Genomic DNA, 20,634 nt, shown 5'->3' with positions numbered 1-20,634 from the left:
TTACTGGCAATTCTTTAACCTAAATTGGATCAACTATTCTCTAGTCGTGAGTTTTGTGAGTAGGATGGTACACAATGCGGGGAGACCTTGTCATATGAACATAGAGCAAGTGACTGTGCAGCCCAGCTGCTTTTAATCAGAGTCTCAGATCTCCATTGCTGCCATTACATTTCATCAAGAAATGGTCAGAGGACATACGGCCTATCCTATGATGACTGATCCTTGCCCTCCATCTGGATCAGTTCTGCTGACTACCACTCCCCCCCAATAGACAAGATGTTGGGGACCATATATCTAGAGTTGAGCTGTGAAGCTCCAGTTTGGAGATGACTAAGATGACTTTCCTACTTCTTATTGCAAATCCGGATATCACATCTGAACAATGCAGGGATGAAGCAGTCATCGATAGCGCATTTTCTGAGGAACATGACATCCATCTACTGATACCCTTTCGCCATAAGTGGAAACTGCCCCGATATTAGTTGAAAACTCCTTTCCTTATGCTCTCTATGCCTGCAGCATCAGTCGCAATCGAGCTTGCAACCTTACTCAAGTTTGGAATCAGATGGATAATCTTCCTGTTTGATAGGTTTACATTACTCAAAATCCTAAACATAAGGAGCAAGAGGTATTTTTTGACAGCCTCAGAGTGCAGAGGAATTGGCTGATCAAAAAATATGTTTTTCTTGTTTTCACCAGTGTGGTGTGAAGCTGATTAGTGTCTTTACATTTTCTACTGCAAAGCCAAGGCTCCTCTGGTTTTCGCTGAGTTAACAAATAGTCTGGAGTACTAACTAAGGTAGCTACTGTATGTTGTAAAATGAATGTGACTGCCTGTTATGTTGCCTTCATTATTATTATTATTATTTTTCAGGTATTTGTAGAGCGCCAACAGATTCCGCAGCGCTACATATCTGGATGTCTACATTATATTACTGCTACGCATTCTTAACAAACTATATACACTGGAGTAATATTATTGCAAGAAACTTATAAATACCCTGTTGGACATAAGTCTACTGCAACAGCTCTCGGTTTCACTCACATCTAATTTCTTTCTTTGTTTATAACTGAATGAAAGCCACTTCTCCATTCTGAATGGTTGACCACTGAAACTATTCAGAGTTGTAATTTCTGTTAGAGGTTAAATGAGTTACATGTTTCGCTAGTTCCTAACGTTCTGTAAGTGTTGGTGATAATTGCCTATCATGTATATGTATATGTTGGAATATCGCAATTTATATTAGTTGGAAACATAGGCTAATACTTCATTACTGCTGCAAGCAGTTTTTATTTATCTTACATGTACTTGTGACATTGTGACTTACTAATTATTATACTTGCTACAATATAAGGAAACAATTGCTAATAACACATTACACTATAATTAAGTGGGCTGCCTCCTCAAGCTTAATCTGTACACTGTATAAGCAATTCAATGCTACCTGCTGCGCATATCTTTAGGTGCTAAATCAGGATGAACTTACAATTTTTCCATGTCCGACCCCATGCTTTAGCTAAGCCTACATATATTAGGTAGCGCTATTTTCTTTGTCGTTCTTTTAAAACAATTTTATGTTTCTGTTGGTTCTCATTGTGTTATGACTAACAGGTGATATTGCCTCATTTTATCTTGTGTATTAGTTTATGAATATTACCTCTTTATTAGTCTCAGGCTTGAGGCTAATGTATATTGACAGGTTTTACATAGCCTAGCAGTACCTGTGACACAGTGATTTATCTAATTATCACACTACAATGATTGCAATATAAAGAGACTGTTACCATCTGTAAAATAGGATGAGCTTACAGTTTAATAAAATAGGTACCATTCCACACAATACCCTTTGGGCAAGATTACAAATCAGTTGCGAAAACTCAGCGCGTCATGGCTTTTTCGCATTTGGGATTGTGCAGTTATAAATTGAGAAATAACTTATTTTGTGCGTGCGTTAAGCCACGTAATGCAAACTGTGAAATTGCATGCGTGTTCACGTATTCCCCAAAGTAGTCAATGGAGAAGACAAATAGGAAAAACATAATTTATGTAAGAACTTACCTGATAAATTCATTTCTTTCATATTAGCAAGAGTCCATGAGCTAGTGACGTATGGGATCACTTTCAGTTTCTGAGATTCTCTTTCCTAGACAAGCATTACCAGTTTGTGGCTCTGCCGTTTGGCCTAGCAACAGCTCCAAGGATTTTTACAAAGGTTCTCGGTGCCCTTCTGTCTGTAATCAGAGAACAGGGTATTGTGGTATTTCCTTATTTGGACGATATCTTGGTACTTGCTCAGTCTTCACATTTAGCAGAATCTCATACGAATCGACTTGTATTGTTTCTTCGAGATCATGGTTGGAGGATCAATTTACCGAAAAGTTTATTGATTCCTCAGACAAGGGTAACCTTTTTAGGTTTCCAGATAGATTCAGTGTCCATGACTCTGTCACTAACGGACAAGAGACGTCTAAAATTGATATCAGCTTGTAGAAACCTTCAGTCTCAATCATTCCCTTCGGTAGCCTTATGCATGGAAATTCTAGGTCTTATGACTGCTGCATCTGACGCGATCCCCTTTGCTCATTTTCACATGCGACCTCTTCAGCTCTGTATGCTGAACCAGTGGTGCCGGGATTACACAAAGATATCTCAATTGATATCTTTAAAACCGATTGTACGACACTCTCTAACGTGGTGGACAGATCACCATCGTTTATTTCAGGGGGCTTCTTTTGTTCTTCCGACCTGGACTGTGATTTCAACAGATGCAAGTCTGACAGGTTGGGGAGCTGTTTGGGGGTCTCTGACAGCACAAGGGGTTTGGGAATCTCAGGAGGTGAGATTACCAATCAATATTTTGGAACTCCGTGCAATTTTCAGCCTCTTCTAAAGAGAGAATCGTTCATTTGTTTTCAGACAGACAATGTCAGAACTGTGGCATATATCAATCATCAAGGAGGGACTCACAGTCCTCTGGCTATGAAAGAAGTATCTCGAATACTGGTATGGGCGGAATCCAGCTCCTGTCTAATTTCTGCGGTTCATATCCCAGGTATAGACAATTGGGAAGCGGATTATCTCAGTCGCCAAACGTTACATCCAAGCGAATGGTCTCTTCACCCATCTGTCACCCATCTGTGACAGGAGCGAGCTGCACTTAGTGCTATGGCACGGTCGGGCCGGGCTGTGACTATACAGCTGGCCCGATGCGCTGACTAAATATAACAGACCCGCTCAGCAGAGAGCAGAGAGCGGGTCTGTAAAAGCACCATATTTTTAACAAATTAAAAGGTAAAAAAGGCGTTTATAGCTATAGCACCTAAATAATGTTATATAATTCTGCACTATGTGCAGAATTATATAACATTATTTTTAAGGTTTACTGTCCCTTTAAAAATATCTTGAAAGCAATGACTGAACATTTCCATACTGCCCTTTTCATACACTCTGCAGTAATATTTAACACTTCTGAGTAAGTTACATGCAGAAATCTGACCCCTTTTTATGTTGTTTCTTATACAGCTTTATTTTAAAGTTAATGTACTTTAGAGCTATCACCATATACTATATAATATGCTATTAGTTAACCAATATTTCATCCCTAACCATTAAGCCTCTCTCTGTTCCCAAGAAATGTAGAAGTGCCACTGAACTATACATGACTGATAAACCCCTTCCCATCCCTCACTCCCAAAGCCGGACATAAGATAGTTGATGTAGTACTCATGTACCATGTAATGCACTTCAGCCTTGTGTACCAGCCATATAAACCCTGAGAAGTATAAATTTGTGTGACATGATTCTGCACTTATGTCACTTGGAGGGACATTACTTAACTAGTCTAGCTAAATACAATATAAATATCATAAGGCAGCCTTCAAATTCAGCTCTCCTTGCACTCCTATCACTGCATGTTGCAGGTCCTACGAAATGAAAGAACATCCTGCTGTGCAACCTCTCTAGCAGACCAAGCTAATTTGTGCAGCTGGGTGTGACTGAGAGAAACAGAAGCCACTGAACAAACATCAGCCCATGGTTACAGCCTCATATTAAAGCAATACAGCTTCTGTCCTCACAACTCATGCTCTCCCCTGCAACTGGGAAGTCAGTGACAGACTCACAGCATAAATAAAGTTCTCCTGCTTAATATTAGTCTCTACCACACCAGGTGACAGACATGCTTTATGTGACTCTAGTGTCCTGGGTAACTGCCCTAGGGATTTGTAAGTTCTATTAACACTATATACATCACAATGGTCATGAGTTAAAATAAAATAGAAACGGCTAGATTACGAATCTTGCGTTAGGCTTAAAAAGCAGCGTTGGCCGGTCCCAACGCTGCTATTTAATGCCCGCTGGTATTACAAGTCTTGAAGGTACAGGTGTACCGCTCACTTTTTTGGCCAGACTCGGAAATACCGCAAATCCACTTGCGTCAATTGTGTATCCTATATTTTCAATGGAACTTGCATAGCGCCGGTATTACGAGTCTGACCAAAAGTGAGCGGTATACCCTCTCCTGTCAAGACTGGTACCGTATTTTAAAGTCAGTAGTTAAGAGTTTTACACTACAACGCCGTAGCATAAAACTCTTAACTATAGTGCTAAAAAGTACACTAACACCCATAAACTACCTATTAACCCCTAAACCGAGGCCCTCCCACATCGCAAACACTAAAATATTTTTTTTTTACCCCTAATCTGTTGAACCGGACATCACCGCCACTATAATAAATATATTAACCCCTAAACCGCTGCACTCCCGCATAGCAAACACTATTTCTCAAGGCCTTTGAGAAAGCCAAGCCAGGCAAAATGCGCATCAGGCGCCATTACGGCTGTACTATCCCCTAAGTGTACTCATGCTGGTCACATTATATTAGCCATTTGTTTATACTATACCAGGATTGGGCTGATTCATATGGGTTAACATTCCCTTATAGTTTATTTATTTGAGGCACAGTTCTTGCTATTGGTTTATTTGTGAACACTTTAGTTTGCAACCTCTGCCCTCACAATCTGTGTCTGTGTATAGTATATTAATTTGTTTGTGTGGACCTACGCTACCTACACTTCCCCTTATCGTTATTATTATTAATTGTGTCATTAGGGATTAATTTGGACAGATTCACACCTGTCCAGCATTGCACTAGAGAGTATAATTACGTTTGAGGTCAATCCTCTTTTTTTAGATAGAAATTGTGCAATCCGTGAACCGTGTTTGGTGTGTCTCTGCCCAAAATCCCTCCTACTCAATTTCTGAGTTCTACCGTTATATTTCTTGGGGCCATTGTGGATAGACAGCCATCCATTATATGTGTGTTTTTTAATCTAAGTATTAATTACTACTTATATAGTAGTTTTTATCTCTTTTTTTGCATAATAAATGTTGTTTTAATGTTGTATACCAACACTGAATAGCCACCTATGCCAACGTTTTTGCGAGTGCTCTATTCTCTGTTCGCTTGTCTCCTTCACTTTTTTCTACATGTATTAACCCCTAATCTGCCACCCCCAACGCCGCCGCCGCACACTATAATAAAGTTATTAACCCCTAAACCTAAGTCTAACCCTAACCCCACCTAACTTAAATATAATTTAAATAAATCTAAATAAAATTACTATTATTACCTAAATAATTCCTATTTAAAACTAAATACTTACCTATAAAATAAACCCTAAGCTAGCTACAATATAACTAATAGTTACATTGTAGCTAGCTTAGGGTTTATTTTTATTTTACAGGCAACTTTGTATTTATTTTGTTCTTTGAGGATGGGAAAAAAAGGTGTAATCTTTGATCATGGTATGGGTCAGTCTCCACGTGTCAAAAGTGGGTATGGTTTGTAGTGCCAGCCAGTTGGCTTTGATGTGTTTAATAGGTATGTAAGATTTCCCTGAGGATACATTTAATGAGGGGTCTAAGGGGAAGTTAAAATCTCCTGCTATGAAAATTGGACCTTTTGCATGATCGAGTAGTAGAGTCATCACTTTTCTAAAAAATGAAGGGTTGGGTCTGTTTGGGGCATATATATTTAATAAGGTGATGGGTTTACCGTAGCAGAGCCCTACTATAGGAATAAATCTGCCCTTGTCATCTTGGCAGCGGTGTAATAAGTCAAAAGGTAGTCCTTTTTTGAGAAGTATAAACACCCCGTTCCTCTTAGTTGTGTTGGAACTAGTGAAATGTTTATTGTAGTAGTAGGTGGGGAGTCTGGGTTCCTGTTTTTTCCTAAAATGTGTCTCTTGGGCAAATACTATATCTAGATGTTTTTTGTGGAAGTCGTGTAGTGCTATAGATCGTTTTTGTGGTGATAAAAAACCCTTGACCTTCTGGGTTGCAATTTTAAGATTATTCAAATTAGTCTTAATTCTATTGGCGTTGATGTCTAAGTCAGTCATGTTCTGGGTAATTGATGCAGTACTGTTAGAGAGAATTCCTTGAAATTGGGGTAATGTGGTTGGAGAGTGAGGAGAGGAGAAAGTGGGTCAAGTGGGGTGTTAAGAAATTGCAAAGAGAGCTATCAATTTCTGTGTTTTGAATGAAAGTTGTTAGGGGGTCATGCAGTGGAATGATAAGGCTTTGTTAGTTTAGAATGGGACAGGAAGGGCACTTTTAGATCAGTTATATGAAGCCATGAGTATCGATGAGCAACAATAATCAAAAACTGCACAATATTACAACATGGGATCGGGTCAACATTTCTCAACGGGTTGGAGAGTAGGGGATGAAAAGTAGTTAACATCTGACAAAGAAGCTAAACTTGTTTCTAGTCGAGATGTGAACAGACAATGGATAAACTTGTGTTGTGTTACAACCTTTTGTAGTGAGATATAAACTACTGGTTATATTATATATAACTCATATAAATTATAGAGTATGTGGTACAATACAACTTATAAATAACTAACAGTAAACAAATTTTCCAAAAAATGGTTACCTGAACAGGAGAAAACTTATTCTCCATAGTATTTAATCCAATGTAGATTCAAATTATCAAAACCATTGAAAACCTGTCAGGCCTATCTGAAGAAGGGTTTTTTCAGTCAAATAACTATATACAGGGAGTGCAGAATTATTAGGCAAATGAGTATTTTGACCACATCATCCTCTTTATGCATGTTGTCTTACTCCAAGCTGTATAGGCTCGAAAGCCTACTACCAATTAAGCATATTAGGTGATGTGCATCTCTGTAATGAGAAGGGGTGTGGTCTAATGACATCAACACCCTATATCAGGTGTGCATAATTATTAGGCAACTTCCTTTCCTTTGGCAAAATGGGTCAAAAGAAGGACTTGACAGGCTCAGAAAAGTCAAAAATAGTGAGATATCTTGCAGAGGGATGCAGCACTCTTAAAATTGCAAAGCTTCTGAAGCGTGATCATCGAACAATCAAGCGTTTCATTCAAAATAGTCAACAGGGTCGCAAGAAGCGTGTGGAAAAACCAAGGCGCAAAATAACTGCCCATGAACTGAGAAAAGTCAAGCGTGCAGCTGCCAAGATGCCACTTGCCACCAGTTTGGCCATATTTCAGAGCTGCAACATCACTGGAGTGCCCAAAAGCACAAGGTGTGCAATACTCAGAGACATGGTCAAGGTAAGAAAGGCTGAAAGACGACCACCACTGAACAAGACACACAAGCTGAAACGTCAAGACTGGGCCAAGAAATATCTCAAGACTGATTTTTCTAAGGTTTTATGGACTGATGAAATGAGAGTGAGTCTTGATGGGCCAGATGGATGGGCCCGTGGCTGGATTGGTAAAGGGCAGAGAGCTCCAGTCCGACTCAGACGCCAGCAAGGTGGAGGTGGAGTACTGGTTTGGGCTGGTATCATCAAAGATGAGCTTGTGGGGCCTTTTCGGGTTGAGGATGGAGTCAAGCTCAAATCCCAGTCCTACTGCCAGTTTCTGGAAGACACCTTCTTCAAGCAGTGGTACAGGAAGAAGTCTGCATCCTTCAAGAAAAACATGATTTTCATGCAGGACAATGCTCCATCACACGCGTCCAAGTACTCCACAGCGTGGCTAGCAAGAAAGGGTATAAAAGAAGAAAATCTAATGACATGGCCTCCTTGTTCACCTGATCTGAACCCCATTGAGAACCTGTGGTCCATCATCAAATGTGAGATTTACAAGGAGGGAAAACAGTACACCTCTCTGAACAGTGTCTGGGAGGCTGTGGTTGCTGCTGCACGCAATGTTGATGGTGAACAGATCAAAACACTGACAGAATCCATGGATGGCAAGCTTTTGAGTGTCCTTGCAAAGAAAGGTGGCTATATTGGTCACTGATTTGCTTTTGTTTTGTTTTTGAATGTCAGAAATGTATATTTGTGAATGTTGAGATGTTATATTGGTTTCACTGGTAAAAATAAATAATTGAAATGGGTATATATTTGTTTTTTGTTAAGTTGCCTAATAATTATGCACAGTAATAGTCACCTGCACACACAGATATCCCCCTAAATAGCTATAACTAAAAACAAATTAAAAACTACTTCCAAAACTATTCAGCTTTGATATTAATGAGTTTTTTTGGTTCATTGAGAACATGGTTGTTGTTCAATAATAAAATTAATCCTCAAAAATACAACTTGCCTAATAATTCTGCACTCCCTGTATTAAAAAAAACACACAAAAAAAAAACATTTATACAACCTGAACACGAAAAAGTGGAACCTTAACTAGGCCTTTTCATATATACATGAAGTATCAAGACCAATGATTACAAGACCTTATATTACAAGTCTTATTGTTATAGGTGAATCTCAGATAGTAACAGGATTGGCAACCTATGATTCAGAAAATCTAAGAGGCTTGAAAGTTTCAGCTTAAAATCATCTGTGGCCTACATCATATGAACAACAATGGCGGTTATTAGTAGGAAATAGGCATCATAGGGTTACTATTGGGTCTGATGTGGCTCAACTCATATGAATTATAGAATATGTGATAAAGTACATGTTACGGTTGCCTCCAGGCTGGCTGGAAGTTGGACCGTAGAAAAGGATGCTCCTAGCGCTCACCAAAGAATCATCAGCACCATAGTCAGCAATCCCTGTAGTGATTATAAGCTGTCCCCTACAAACATGAGTCAAAGCTGCAAGTTAGAGGGACAGAAAATAGGTCTGATGTGCTGGAGCACACAGCCTCCTTTTTATTGAGGTTACATGCAAACAGGACACTCTCAGGGGGAGGCATAAAATCCCCCATCACACATTTGATATTAGATAGAGAGACACTCCCTTTGACAGGCCACAACATTTACTTCAGCAGATAACATTACACACAATAAAACAATGCAGTCCACCTTATCAATACTAGTCTGATTAGACAATGGGAAAGTTGATCACTAAACCTAATTAGAGCTAATCCCAGCAGACTTGTATGTAGAATAGGTTTCTTGAAGCTGAACAAAATTTAACTCTTAATGGCACACAATGAAACTGAACCAAGTGGGAGAAAGCCAGGGACAAGTCATTTCACAGGTCTGGGGACATAGTCTTAAAGGGGGCATTGTTCACCAGAGTCACAATATGTCCCCAGACGTTTCCCAAAGGGCCACACACACCCAACAAAAGTCAATATACTCTCAGGGGCACAATCTTCCAGGGGCCATAGTCATGAGGAAGGAGGCTGGCAAATAGGCTTCTCCAAAATCCAGGGAAGCAGGGCAACCTTCCATTTAAAGGGCCAGTCACAAATAGCAGTTTGTAACATATCTCCCCTTTTGGAAGGAGACTAACAAGGCACCTGACCTTCTGTCGGTCAGTGCCTAAGTTAGTCTCGCAACCCACCCACAAATAAACACTAGCAGCAAAGCAGCCCCCCCACAACAAGTAGCACTGGCCTGTAGGTTCCAGGTTATAGGATGAAAGTGTAGCATCCTCTGCCTTCCTGGCGCAGCTGTGCAAATAGCTGATGGTACTTGGGGGGCAGAGGCCAGCGGCACTCTGCCCTGGTGCCAGCGCTTCTGCTGGGGTGAGGGGTTTGCAGGCCAGTCCTGTAACAAGGGGGTCTGTAGGGCAGAGGCCAGCAGCGTTCTGTTCTGATGCCAGCTCTTCTGCTGGGGGAATTGGGGCATAGTCCTGCCCGGTGGCAAAGGGAACGTGGGGGTCAGTGGGGGTTAACATCTCCACTGTTAACCCTGGGCCCAAGTTAGGAGTTAGCTGGGGAGGGGGAGATTGGCTTACCTCCTCCTCCTGATACTCCGGTGGCCGTTGGGAAGGGAGGTCGATGCTCTCCGCTTCCTGTGGAACATGCTGCGGCTGGGGAGAGAGACCGGTTGTCTCCTCTCCCTGGAAGGCACACTCCGGCTGGGGAGGGAGGTCGATGCTCTCCCCTCCCTGTAGCTGGGTCTGTCGCTGGGGATCTGGGCCGCCTGCCCAGCATCCCTGTAGGGCCGGTAGAGAGACTGCGGTCCCATCTCCACCTGCCTGCTGGGGGTCCTCCCAGGACCAGTCTATGAGGCCTGCTGCCTCTGGTATCTCTGGCTGGGGAAGGGGACTGGTTGTCTCTTCCCTCTGCACGGTATACTGCCGCTGGGGAGGGAGGTCGCTGCTCTCCTCTCCCTGTAACTCTGGCTGCCGCTGGGAAGGGAGGTCGTTGCTCTCCGCTCCCTGTGACTCACTTTCTCGCTGGAGACCAGGTGTCCAGACCCTCAAACTCCACAGTTGGCGCTCAAAAGCTCGTGCCGCTTTGTTCTCCGTATCCAATTCCCGGATGATGCGACTGACTACCTCCTGTGCAGGGTCTGGACCATATCGGACTAGCCGCCTCTTTACCTCTGGAACGAAATCCGCGCCCTCATAGCGACGGATCAGGTTGAGGTGCTCTTCACAGGGTTCTGAATAGTGTCTTGTCAGCTCCATGCTGCTGTAGGTAGGGACGCTGCGCAGTGGCTAGCGTTGCCCTCAATAACTCTCCTACGATACCAGTGCTGTTGTGGTGCTGCTCCTTGCGCTAGGATGCTATCCCACCGCTGCCGCCAAATGTTACGGTTGCCTCCAGGCTGGCTGGAAGTTGGACCGTAGAAAAGGATGCTCCTAGCGCTCACCAAAGAATCATCAGCACCATAGTCAGCAATCCCTGTAGTGATTATAAGCTGTCCCCTACAAACATGAGTCAAAGCTGCAAGTTAGAGGGACAGAAAATAGGTCTGATGTGCTGGAGCACACAGCCTCCTTTTTATTGAGGTTACATGCAAACAGGACACTCTCAGGGGGAGGCATAAAATCCCCCATCACACATTTGATATTAGATAGAGAGACACTCCCTTTGACAGGCCACAACATTTACTTCAGCAGATAACATTACACACAATAAAACAATGCAGTCCACCTTATCAATACTAGTCTGATTAGACAATGGGAAAGTTGATCACTAAACCTAATTAGAGCTAATCCCAGCAGACTTGTATGTAGAATAGGTTTCTTGAAGCTGAACAAAATTTAACTCTTAATGGCACACAATGAAACTGAACCAAGTGGGAGAAAGCCAGGGACAAGTCATTTCACAGGTCTGGGGACATAGTCTTAAAGGGGGCATTGTTCACCAGAGTCACAATATGTCCCCAGACGTTTCCCAAAGGGCCACACACACCCAACAAAAGTCAATATACTCTCAGGGGCACAATCTTCCAGGGGCCATAGTCATGAGGAAGGAGGCTGGCAAATAGGCTTCTCCAAAATCCAGGGAAGCAGGGCAACCTTCCATTTAAAGGGCCAGTCACAAATAGCAGTTTGTAACAGTACAACTTACCAACAAATAACATTGAAAGAAAAAAAGAACAATATAAATTGGCATATATTTCAACAAATTGGATAACTGCTCAGGAGCTAACTTATTCTCCATTATATTTAGTTAGATATGGTTTCAGATTATCAAAAACATTTAAAACCTGTAAGGCCTATCTGAAAAGGGGTTATTTCAGTCAAATAACAATAGATTCCTCAACTTATAAACCTGAAAACGAAAAGTATAAATGTGGAACCTTAAACTGGGTATTTTCATGCATGCATAAAATATCAAGACAAGTAGTTACTGGACCTCTGTTGTAGGTCTTAATTATATAGGTAAATGACAGGTAATCATAGAATTAGAACCCTATGATTCAAAGGATCCATAAGGCTTGTAAATCTCATTCCAAAATCGTCTGATTCCCTTCTCTTGTGAACAACAGCGACGATTGTCAGTAGAGAATAGACTCCATAAGGATAATATTGGGTCTGGATCGGCTACTTAAAAGATAGCCGGTCAGCTGCATATCTGGAGAGTCATTGGTGAGTAAATGTAACCCAGTAGAGGGGATAGTAAAATTATCCAGGTTTGAAGCACTTCAAAAAAAAAGAAAAAAGTTTTCCGTTCATCCTGGTTGAGAAGTGGCGAAAGATTTCCTAGCTTGGTTTGTTTGTTGCAGGTCTTGGGGTTGATGTCTCTTGTTAGGAGGATTTTAAGTCTCTTTGAACTCGAGGATAAGGAAGCTTCACCCTGTCCAATAGTTGGAAGGGAGATATCTAATCTGTTACAAAAGGTGATTATATTGTCCGGTTGATTACAGTCGAATCTTCTTCCATTTTTGGTAACCTGTATCTGGACAGGAAACCCCCATCTATAGGGTATGTTTAAGTTATGGAGGTGCTGGGTGAGAACATTGAATTCTCTCCTTTTCTGTAAGGTTCTTATTGATAAGTCAGCAAAAAAATTTGATTGTAGCGCCTTGATATTGAAAGGATTGTTGTTGGCGTGCTTGCTGTAGAATTAATTCCTTCTCTTGGAACTTTGTGAAACATAGCACCACATCTCTAGGTGGATTCTCATCCGTGGGTCTTGGTTTCAGGGAGCGATGTGCCCTTTCTAGTTGGATAGGAGCAGAGTTTGTGTAATTGTCCCCTAATAGTGACCTAAATAGTCCTTCCAAGTAATTACGTAGGTGAGGTCCTAGGACGGTTTCAGGTATTCCTTTTAAACATAGATTACTACGCCTCGTCCTATTCTCGATGTCATCTAGTTTTGATTCCAAATCTACTATTTGTTTTTGCTGAATACGCATCTTATTAGATATCAGTAAAATTTCAGATGTCATTTCCTCTCTATCTCCCTCAAGGGTTTCCACTCTTGTACCCAGATCATTTAGCTCTTTCTTAAGGTCTGCACACTCCTCTTTGATACAGGATTTTACCTGATTTATTAATGATTCCATCGCTTTAAGAGTGACAGGTCCTTCTTTATCTATTACTGTAGCTTTGTCAGATGGTGGGGAGACTAGAGCGACAGTATCTTGTGTAATATCTGACATGTGGACTGTAGTTTCCTCTGCAGTATCTTCAATAGGTTTTTGTTTATCCATAGCTTTAAAGAAGGTATTGACGCTTCCTGAGTTTGCTTTAAACTATTTTTCTAGTTTAGACACTCTTCTAGTAGACATGTCTATAGCAGATTGTGTGAATATTATGGAATATAGGAGGATCTATCTCAAAATTTGGTGAGCTAATGTTGTAATTACCAGATTAATGGTTCTTCTTAGATGAGTGTCTATTACATAATTCTTTGTTAACATCTCAGTTGTATTAACTTATTGGGTCGACTGAGCAAGGTGATTAGGGCTCTTGTGAGGTTGTTTTTTATATATGTCGTGCAGAAAAGTACTGGGTCCCTTTTCCATTATACATGCATAGCACATGTGCGTTGCGCCCCCCCCCCCCGGTAATCTGATGGTTCAATATGTGAAGAACCGGGGATGAGCCTAATTGTCTCAATTTAGGCTGTTTCAATAATATATGCGATGCTTGATCGCTTACCCGATTGAGTCTGCTTGTCTGTATATCAGATTCTTCGGTCTCTAGATTCAAGTGTCCACCATTACCTCGGCTCTAACTCCGTGTAGGCCTCAATATTCACGGCGGTCTGCCGCAAGTGATCAAACAACCGGGAGCTGCAATAGATGTGTCACATTGACACCGATCTTGTCTTGTTCTTTCTGGGACCAAACGATAGTTAGATGTGCAGGATTTGTGCCTTATAGCTTTCCACTAACAGGAGCTTCAGTGAGACACAGCCATCTTCGACGGCGTTCCGGCTCCGCCCCCAACTTTGTATTTATTTTAACTAGGTACAATAGTTATTAAATAGTTATTAACTATTTAATAACTACCTAGTTAAAATAAAGACAAATTTACCTGTAAAATAAAACCTAACCTAAGTTATAATTACACCTAACACTACAATTAAATTATTTCCCTAAATTAAATACAATTAATTACAATTAAATAAAATTATCTAAAGTAAAAAAAAAACCCCACTAAATTACAGAAAATAATAAACAAATTACAAGATTTTTAAACTAATTGCACCTAATCTAATCCCCCTAACAAAATAAAAAAGCCCCCCAAAATAAAAAAGCCCTACCCTACAGTAAATTACAAATAGCCCTTAAAAGGGCCTTTTGCAGGGCATTGCCCCAAATTAATCAGCTTTTCTACCTGAAAATAAAATTACAATTCACCACCAACATTAAAACCCACCACCCACACAACCAACCCAACTCTAAAACCCACCCAATCCCCCCTTAAAAAAACCTAACACTAACCCTCTGAAGATCACCTTACCGGGAAGAGTCTTCACCCAACCAGGCCGAAGTCCTTTAAATGACGTCATCCAATATGGCATCCCTTCAATTCCGATTGGCTGCTAGAATTCGATCAGCCAATCGGAATTAAGGTAGAAAAAATCCTATTGACTGATGCAATCAGCCAATAGGATTGAAGTTCAATACTATTGGCTGATCCAATCAGCCAATAGGATTGAGCTGGCATTCTATTGGCTGTTCCAATCAGCCAATAGAATGCCAGTTCAATCCTATTGACTGATTGCATCAGCCAATAGGATTTTTTCTACCTTAATTCCGATTGAATTGAAGGGACACCATCTTGGATGACGTCATTTAAAGGAACCTTCATTCTGTGTTTAGCCGTCGGAAGAAGAGGATGCTCCGCATCGGATGTCTTGAAGATGGACTCGCTCCGTGCCAGATGGATGAAGATAGAAGATGCCGTCTGGATGAAGACTTCTGCCTTTCTGGAGGACCACTTCACCCGGCTTGGATGAAGACTTCTCCCAGCTTCGTTGAGGACTTCGGCCCAGTTGGGTGAAGACGTCTCCCGGTAAGGTGATCTTCAAGGGGGTTAGTGTTAGGTTTTTTTAAGGGGGGATTGGGTGGGTTTTAGAATAGGGCTGGTTGTGTGGGTGGTGGGTTTTAATGTTGGGGGGGGAATTGTAAATTTTTTCAGGTAAAAGAGCTGATTACTTTAGGGCAATGCACCGCAAAAGGCCCTTTTAAGGGCTATTTGTAATTTAGTGTAGGGTAGGGCTTTTTTTTTATTTTGGGGGCCTTTTTTATTTTGTTAGGAGGATTAGATGAGGTGTAATTAGTTTAAAAATCTTGTAATTATTTTATTATTTTCTGTAATTTAGTGTTTGTTTGTTTGTTTGTTTTTGTACTGGGGGCGGCAGATTAGGGGTTAATAAATATAATGTAGGTGTCGGCGATGTTGGGGGCAGCAGATTAGGGGTTCATACATATAATGTAGGTGGCGGCGGTGTCCGGAGCGGCAGATTAGGGGTTAATAATATAATGTAGGTGTCGGCGATGTCGGGGGCGGCAGATTAGAGGTTAATAAGTGTAAGATTAGGAGTGTTTAGACTCGGGGTTCATGTTAGGGTGTTAGGTGTAGACATAACTTTTATTTCCCCATAGGAATCAATGGGGCTGCGTTAGAAACTAAACGCTGCTTTTTTTCAGCCGGCTCTCCCCTATTGATTCCTATGGGGAAATCGTGCATGAGCACGTTTTACCAGCTCACCGCTAACGTAAGCAGCGCTGGTATTGAGGTGAGATGTGGAGCAAAATTTTGCTCTACGCTCACTTTTTTGCGGTTAACGCCGGGTTTGTAAAAATCTGTAATACCAGGGCTGTCTGTAAGTGAGCGGTGAGCATAAACTGCTCGTTAGCACCGCACAGCCTCTAACGCAAAACTCGTAATCTAGCCGAAAGTGTATACAAGCCTCATAAGAAATATGTGTATCTTGCATTATTACAACAAAGAATCATTATGTGTTAAAAATGTGACAACTTCCAGCAGCCTCTTAATTTACTAGTTAGGCTACAACAGTATTTTGGAATCCCTAAGTTCATTTTTGCCTTAATTGTGGTCCTTCATTCCTTGATTACTGTGACATGGAGTAGGTAGGCTAATTCCCCTGCTACCATAGTGACTGAAATAGTTTAGCCAGCTTCTGGGTATTTCCTTCAGGGAGAGTGAGAGCCTGATGTAGGCAGACATCACCTGCAATTTTCTCCAACAAGTTGTGTCTAAAAATGCCACTGCGGGAAATTTCTGGCCAGCTGAGGGCAAGCCAGGAACCCCCTCTTGTGCCTACCAATAGACACTCATGTCTACTGCAGTACTACCAGGTAATTATAAGTACTGCTTCACTTATATGTTACAATTAAAGGGACACTGAACCCGAATTTTTTCTTTCAGGATTCAGATAGAGCATGAAATTTTAAGCAACTTTCTAATTAACTCCTATTATAAAATTTTCTTAATTCTCTTGGTATCTTTATTTGAAATGCAAGAATGTAAGTTTAGATGCCAGGCCATATTTGGTGAATAACCTGGGTTGTTCTTGCTGATTGGTGGATAAATTCATCCACCATTAAAAAAGTGCTGTCCAGAGTTCTGAATAAAAAAAAAAGCTTAGATGCCTTCTTTTTCAAATAAAGATAGCAAGAGAATGAAGAAAAATTGATAATAGGAGTAAATTAGAAAGTTACTTAAAATTGCATGCTCTATCTGAATCACAAAATAAAAAATGTGGGTTCAGTGTCCCTTTAAACTGAAACAACACAGCATTTTTTATTCCCTTAATGCTAATTGGCTGGTAAGGACAACTCTCACCGCCTCTGCATGCCTGACAAGACAATTATGGTTTATACAGGACCATGCATTTTTAAAAAAGCGTAAAACTGTAATACATCTTAATTGCCATTTTTTAAATGGAACAAACAAAAGAGTCTGTTTTTTTTAGTTTAATAGTTATATTAGTTTGTTAGTTTAAACTTCTTTTTTTTTAATTTGATAGGTATTGTAAGTTTTAATTTAATTTAAGATAGGGAAATTGTAAATTTAATATAAAGTTAGGGGGACGTTAGGTTTAGGGGTTACTAGTTTAAATTAGTTTATTGCAATGTAGGGGGCTTTAAGTTTAGGGGTTAATAGTTTAATTTAGTATATTTCGTTGTGGGGGCTTGCGGTTTAGGGGTTAATAGGTTTATTATTGTGGCGGCGGTGTCGGGGAGCGGCGGAATAGGGGTTAATAACTTTAGTATAGTGGGGGCGATGTGGGCGGATGGCAGATATGGGGTTAATAATATTTAAATAGTGTTTAAGATGTGGGAGGGCGGCGGTTTAGGGGTTAATAGCTTTATTATAGTGGTGACAATGTCAGGGAGTGGCAGAATAGGGGCTAATAAATTTTATTAGTGGCGGCGATGTCGGGAGTGGCAGATTAGGGGTTAATAACTATAATATAGTATTTGCGATGCGGGAGGGCCTCGGTTTTGGGGTTAATAGGTAGTTTATGGGTGTTAGTGTACTTTGTAACAGTTTAGTTATGAGTTTTATGTAACAGTTTTGTTGCGTAAAACTCATAACTACTGCTCTCAGATGGCGGTACGGATCTTGTCGTTATAGGGTGTAACGCAAGCTTTTTAGCCTCACTGCAAAACTCGTAATGGCAGCGCTATGGAAGTCCCATGAAAAAACATAATTTTTACGAGTGCGGGACTGACGTTGCGTTACAGGCTAAAAGGCTTGCTATACCGACAAGATGTGTAATGGCTGCATTGCTGTTTTAACTCTGAAATTACAATTTTTTCAGCGTTAAAAGACAAACGCACAACTCATAATCTACCTGTATGTTTTTAATTTCTGCAAAGATAGTACACAGGCATATCAGCACCTGAACAGCAAACTAATCAATAGCAGCAGCCATGCATAGCTGCCAATAATCAGATTTGCCTCTCCAGAGCAGGAATTTACCTATGTGTTTAACCAATTTGCAAGACTTAAATACATTACCTATGATTAATAATGTAATTTTCGAATGCATTTGAGCATGTCAGTTTTGCATTAGAATACCTCTTTAAATCTAAGTAATTTGTGAGGTTTTATTTTAAGCGTGTTATTTTAAGACTTGCGACTGTGCACCTCCTTGGATTTAACTACCACAAAGGAATTAAACACATCGTAAAAAAGTACCACTAGGGACCAGCTTAATGCTGAAACTGCCTCTCAGTCATTCAGTATAGAAAGTCGCACATAAAGGTCATTGACTAGCTCTGTTGATTGGGTCTGAGGCAATTTCCGCTCAGGACCAGCAGTGCTGTGTAAATCCAGAGCAGAATGTCTACTATGTGTTTAACCACTTCGCAAGGCCACTAGTCTTAAAATTACATGCTCTAATGAATTAAATAATTACATTTTTCAACAATAATGGCCCTTTAAACACAAAAGGCCAGATTATGAGTGGAGCACTATTGTTTGCGTGCGAGCAATATCGAATTTCCACATTTGTTTGCACGCAAGTTAAATTGCGCATCTATTACAATTTGAAAGAAAATGAGTGCAATTTTCGATTTACGCTAGATTGATTACCGTAACCACAGAGCTCTGGTTAGCTGTTTAGTGAAACTAAAAAGAGTCGCAAAACACATCAAAAATGCATTACAAAGTACAGTTACGTTAATAATAACACCATCTAATAAAAACTATTTTTAAAAAATATTGCACACAAAAGTTATAAAGGCTCAAAGATATGAGATCTCAGGTGTTAGAAAAAAAGGCAGGCAAAGGGCTTTAACATAGAGACACATACATATACTTGTCTAAATATGTGTATTTACTGTAAATATTTTACATTCCAATGTTCTGCAGAATATGTTCTATGTATTTATAAATAGGTATTTCTATATATATATATATCTGTATATATCTATACCTATATATAATCATTATATATATATATATATATATATATATATATATATATATAGGTATATATACTGTATATAGTACCAAAATACCATCAGATCTATTTATTCTTAAATACATATTTCTACATATAACATATTCTGCTATGTGAAGAACACTGGAATGTTTAATATTAATATTTTTATGTTGGGTTAGCACACTTGAGAATATGCGTTTGGGTTAGCGGGAGAGTGGGGTGTTTTTCCACCTTTTTTTCCTCCATTGACTTCTACGGGGCAATACGTTATCACTATTAAGATATTCTAACTTCTTTTTGAGCGCAAAAAATACACTTCTAGCACAGTTAGCGAGCGAACAAAAGGACTTAATAGCACTCCACTCGTTATCTGACACAAAGTAAGCAATTAATACCAATGCAAAAAGTACTCGTTAATCAATTAGAATGTAGGCAACTTTGAAGGAGTTAAACACATAGTAAAAGAAACTAATCTGTTTAAAAATAAAATGATCTAACGAAATATAGTATTTTATTTTACACTAGAATTTCCCTTTAACAAAAGTAATGATTTACCTTTTTGTGTGCTGGACGAACTCTCCAGATCTAGCAGCTTTGAAGTTTGTAGTAAAAGTCTGTCTTACAAATGGTTTGACAGAAATAAATACTGTTCTGAACACAACCCAGGTATATATTTAGGTGAGGCACACCCATAATGGATTATTTGATTTTTGTCAAAGTAATGAAGCGTCAGAAAGAAATAACAGGATAGTTCTCATTTTGCTTATGAAGATAAGTAATGACAAAATCAATTCACTTGTCAGAATGACTTAGCATTTTGCTCTTAAACATACAAATTAACAAGAAACACTAGTTCTGCTTTTCTACATTTCTGTAACAATAACTTTCAAAGTAAAAGCAAATATATACTTATATGTTTGTTAAAGGAGAAATAGGGCTGTGGAACATAATGTCTGATTAACACTTATCAATAAATAAACATTCATTAGGATTGAAAATGTGGTATTTTGCTATTTTAATGGTAGTCAATGATGTAGTGAAAAATAACATGCTCTAATTCATTGGAGAATCTAATTTTACAACTATTGACCCTATGTTACTGTGTGTTTAACTTTTACTGGTCAGAGCGGAACCTGATGCTGATCCATTCAGCAGCAATAGTCGCAGGGGTTAAACTCACAGTACCACATGGTCAATCAGGGCCGGATTTACATCTCAGGTATCTGTAGGCACAAAAACCTGAAGCGCCCACCCACCCCCAAAAAAAAGTGAAAAAAAATGAGGAATTTTTTTTATTATTATTTAGGGAAACTAAAAATAAATATTACATGTAAAACATTAAAGCTTTAGGTAATTACATTTTTCCTTTTATGGAGATACACAAATACATACACCTATTTTAATATTTGTTGTAATGGAAGCTACACCAAAAATCAATATTCACTTAACTCATAGGGCCATACAATTTCTATTCTGTATAACAAAAAATAATCATGTTAAACTTTAAATGCAAAATATTCTAAAGAAAACCCTATTTAAAGGGACATAAAATGTGACAGT

General features: G+C 39.7%; 1 protein-coding gene across 1 annotated transcript in view; it reads right to left on the bottom strand.

Annotated features, from left to right (window-relative positions):
* LOC128659387 (carboxymethylenebutenolidase homolog) overlaps nt 1–19,822 on the bottom strand; it is a 67,819-nt gene extending 47,997 nt beyond the window's left edge. Inside the window, exon 1 of the mRNA XM_053713040.1 lies at nt 19,630–19,822. The gene's annotated coding sequence lies outside the window, so the exon portion shown is untranslated. The remainder of the gene's footprint in view (nt 1–19,629) is intronic.
* Between the last annotated feature and the right edge of the window lie 812 nt (nt 19,823–20,634).

Source organism: Bombina bombina, chromosome 5 (assembly GCF_027579735.1).
Source record: "Bombina bombina isolate aBomBom1 chromosome 5, aBomBom1.pri, whole genome shotgun sequence".
NCBI lineage: Eukaryota > Metazoa > Chordata > Amphibia > Anura > Bombinatoridae > Bombina > Bombina bombina.
The sequence above is the reverse complement of the archived record's forward strand: the minus strand, read 5'-3'. Positions and strand labels throughout refer to the sequence as shown.